At 45.2% G+C, this 4,427-nt stretch overlaps 1 long non-coding RNA gene across 1 annotated transcript; it reads left to right on the forward strand.

Annotated features, from left to right (window-relative positions):
• The first annotated feature begins 2,210 nt into the window (after nt 1–2,210).
• On the forward strand, nt 2,211–3,207 carry LOC135383271 (uncharacterized). Its single transcript, XR_010419785.1, has 3 exons — nt 2,211–2,435; nt 2,605–2,677; nt 3,024–3,207. It is a non-coding gene; the product is annotated as an uncharacterized LOC135383271 (long non-coding RNA).
• Nucleotides 3,208–4,427: the final 1,220 nt, after the last annotated feature.

A 4,427-nucleotide genomic window follows, 5' to 3' on the forward strand; every position in this document is an offset into this window, starting at 1 on the left:
GATCTATCGACAGAAGATCGCTGACCATTTCTGGAGCAGGTGGGGAAAAGAATACCTTCCAGAGCTGAGGTCAGCCCACCAATCGGATACGTGTAGCTCCACCAGTCTGTGCAAAGGGGATGTTGTGCTGCTGCAGGAGGACAAAGTTCCACGCCACATGTGGAGAACTGCGCGAGTAACGGAGTCTATAAGGGTCGCGATGGTAAAGTGTGCGCGTGTGAGGTGAAACTGACAACCGGAAATGTAACGCGCCGACCGCTTCAGTTATTGTTTCCATTGGAAATCCATGAAAAACGAGTTCAGGTATTCATCTCTTTTTTTTGGGGGGGGGGGGGATGTTACAACTCTACAACTTGAAAACAGAGAACATGCCAAGAAACAGTGTGACAGAGCAAGAACTTGTTGTACGGACCCTCAAGGGGTAATAAAAAAGAGGGAAAAGGAGGGTCGCGCTCCAAAGTGAAGTTGTAAGGCCACACATGTACAGGCGAGGGGACCTTGGGACCTTAGGGTGGCGGGGCAGCTTTTAAAATTTTGTAGATATGTTTTGTACTGTGTTCTGTAAATAAATTTCAGTGTGTGTGTGTTCAGACTCGAGAGCTGACGGGTGTCTTTTTCCTTCGCTCGAGAGATATCTACGGAGCCAACATAACAGAGCAGTGTAGCTTCAGTTCCTTCTTTTCTACAGAGCGGATCCTTTTGTGTAGTTTCCGCAATAAGGTCATCTTGCTTGCACGACTAAGTAACACGCTGCAGACAGAAGGCCTTGAAAAAGTCCCCTCTTCTTGCTCATTAAATACGTTATCCAATAATGACGTCATTCCAAAATGATTATCGCTTTTTGTGGGGAAATTCTGCATTAAAGCAAAATGCAGAGGGGGAAAGCATCATCACCACGACCGTCACAGAGAGATCCACTCAGAGCAACTAAGCGTTCGTTCATTTCTCCGCTGCGCTGTCATTGATCGTGACGTAAACCACTCCAAATGTCATTGTCGCTTGCGCTACTGAGTGCTTCAGACAGGAGACCATTTCAAAGCCCTCTCTCTTATTCCTTAAAGACATTGACCAATTTATCGCGTCACTCAATCTGCGCTAAAGCGATATCCAGACTGGAGCGCACCTATACCACAACCGCTACGGACAGATTCACCTGAAACAATGAAGCTCTAGCCCGCCACACACTGCGCTGCATGATGTCATCCCATTTTCTGAGGCTGCACCTGTGTTCTGCCACCACCAACACTCTGAGAAAAAAAGGAGTCGAACGAGAGTATTAGGCAATTTTACACCCCTTGATGCAGTTTAACTCTCACCAAACACCATTGCAACTCCCTGTTTCTGCGTTTCTATGTTTTCATGCTCTAATAACTCCATTCAACCAGCGCTTTACTCCGTGGTAAGAGTTGAGCGCGAGGCGTCTTCATATTCTTGGACCGTTTTCGTTCTCTTCATTGCGTAGTCTAGCAACACTGACATCGTGCGGTCGTTTAGCGGTTGGCCGTTGTCGTGCGGGAACTTGAAACTGTATCAATGATGTTCTCAAAGCTGAATAAGGTTATCTTCGAAGAACAACGTCGGCGTGCTGAAGTGCAATGAATGCCACAACTACAAATCATGTGTCTGAGTGTCGTCCTGTATGTACTTCAGGTAAGTATGCGTCCTGTGTTACGTACACGAATTATGAAAATGTGGTATCTGTTCACAGTTATGCTTCTTCAAGAGTTTCTTTTCGTAAGTGGACCTTTGTATCCTAAGAAGTCTAACTTCTTTGAAGAACAGGAACTTCAAATTGACGATAAGTGAAATCGTATTTTGGATAGGACGCTTTGTTAATTAATGTGAACAGCATTGCAGAATAGTCTGGCTTTGATTGAACGCACTGCAGATGACGAAGGTGGCAAGTTACCTAAAGGCTAGCATCAATCGGCATGTCTCTGGAATGAGAAGTCAACTGTGCAGGTTGTGGTAAGGAGGCACCCTGCACTGGTAAGTTTCAATGGGGTAGGTATTAGCGCCGTTCTGTATTATCATTCCCGTGTATCCTGCCGACGACAAGTGGTGTCAGTGCAGGGGCGGATCCAGTCCGTGTCGCTTTTCTTGTTGTTGTTTGGGGGGGGGGGGTTGTTTGTCGAAGCCCGTAAGTGTGGGGGGGAGTGGGGGACACCGCTGCTAAACCTACTGTTTTGAGTCGGGGGGGGGGCGATCGCCCAACCGTCCCTCCCCCCGGATCCGCCACTGCATCAGTGTTGAGTTCTAATGCTGTTGTTACTGTTTCAGATTTACGAGTCGTTTGCACGGCACATTGGGCAGACAGGGAAAAGAAAGTGCTGCTCCACCTCCACAAAGGATGGATGCACATTGCAAGGAAGACAAAGGGACTAGTTAGAGTAATGATCAGCTCATAAATGAGAATATTATTGATGAACAAGATAGTAAGTAACCGACATAGCACCAATCACTTTTTGCACGCACAGACATGATTCAAACCACTCATTTTCCTAGCTAGTTTGTGTGGCACAAGAAATTGTTAGTTACGAAAGTATTTGACTTATGATAACGTAACATATCGCCACTGCTCGGACTCCATTACCTATCTTGCAGATTATTACCCAGCATGAGTAATTCATGCCCTTGCTCATCTGCTGAAGGAGGTGCATCTGACCTTTTCACTTGTGTAAGTGCTTATCTTATTACAGGTGTTTTACAATAGATATATTGGGAAGTGTATACACACATCTATTTTAGGCAAGATATTCTTGTATAGGCTCCAAATTGTGAATGCATATGACAGCAGTTTCTCATATAAGACAACTACTCTTCTGCCAAGAAAAAAGAAAAATCTAAAGTACATGTACTGCACTTTATGCCTCTGCCAGATGCACTTCAAAAGGCGCGTCTCCCCCTGCTTCCTCATGAAAAAGCAGAAAAGTGGGTGCCGATATGCCAAATTCCTATGCACTGATATGTTAATGTATAGTGACAGATGAACTTCGAATAACTGTTTTGTTTGCTGTTTGTAGGAGTTGGAAGTATATGCCAGGTGATAGTTGCATTGGGTGTGTGGCAACCTTATAATGGAAGAAGGTACTTGTACCTGTGGCATCTTACCAGTTGTTTTCATAGGATCATATTAAGCACTGAAAGCTTCCTTTTTCTGTTCTTGCCAATTTGTATCAGAGACACAATAAATGTTTCTTATTTAGATATACTGTTTTGCAACACTTATTTGCATGATCTTCAAGGTGAGGAGACGACTGGAGTAATGTGCACTCCAGGTGAAGGGCATAACTTTTATGCCTTATGTAGCATAACAAGAACTCCCCAGTGGAGTTATGCTAGCCTCATGAACGGACTTACTTTTACACCCGATATGCTGGAGTAAATAGGGAGCTGTATGGGAGTAACTTTTACTCTGTACCATAGGAGTAAATTTTACTCCGTAGTTTCCGGAGTTGCAGATACTCTTCAAAAGGGGTGTTATTTTGCACCCCGGAGTTAGGACGTTTTACCCCCGTAAAGGAGTCGGTACGACTCTTTTTCAGAGTGAAGCTCCAAGGCCCTACAGCTTGCAGAAGTCAGGAATGCGCTCCAGACAGGAGGCCTCTACAAACTGTCATATTATTCATTGAATACATTATTATCGATTTCACTACATTATTTTCTTTATTGCACTATTAAAGATTTTCACTCACATTATAGATTAGAAAAAAAAATGCATTTGCTAATTTTAATCATTATGAACCACAATAATTTTTTTTTCAGCAGTAGTTTTCCAAGAGTATCGTGGCCTATCAAAATCGTGCACCACGATTCACTGGGTCAGACTATTGCTTAGACGCGAGCACACGAGTAATACACCCTTTCCGAAATCGCAACCTGGTCTGCCTGGTGATGCAGTCAAGCTCTGTTTGGACTGTTGCTAGATGCGTGGGTTCGTTGTTCTTCGTTGTGTTTCCACTAATTCCCTGCATGAACTTAAGCTAAAAATGAGTGACTGTGCATCGCTCACGACGACAGACTTGTTCCGTGATATACCCTGTGTACCTTGTGGAAACCCGTGTTTCCACAACATCGGGGCGTCAGCCCGTCCGTCCCGTCGCCGAGGAAGACACAGCAAGTGAAAAGTGCTAACAACAACAACAAAGGTTTATTGCACACCTTACACAGCAAACCACCCACACCGTCTACCGAGAGCCAGAAAATCGACGCACATGCAAACAGTACCCGCGTTTTTATCTCCCCGATCCGCCCCCTTTACACGAGCGGTCGATCACGTGTTTTGCCATCTAGTGGCGCACCCGTGAAACGACAGAAGAAATGCCCACATCTTCCCTCCCTCAAGTATCCCACCCGTCACTCAGAGTTCGTCATCTGGCATGTCCAGGACTACGTCCTCATCTGTCCCGGGAGGGAAGGACGCCGCT

The sequence above is a fragment of the Ornithodoros turicata genome, chromosome 2 (assembly GCF_037126465.1).
Source record: "Ornithodoros turicata isolate Travis chromosome 2, ASM3712646v1, whole genome shotgun sequence".
In the NCBI taxonomy this organism is placed as follows: Eukaryota; Metazoa; Arthropoda; class Arachnida; order Ixodida; family Argasidae; genus Ornithodoros; species Ornithodoros turicata.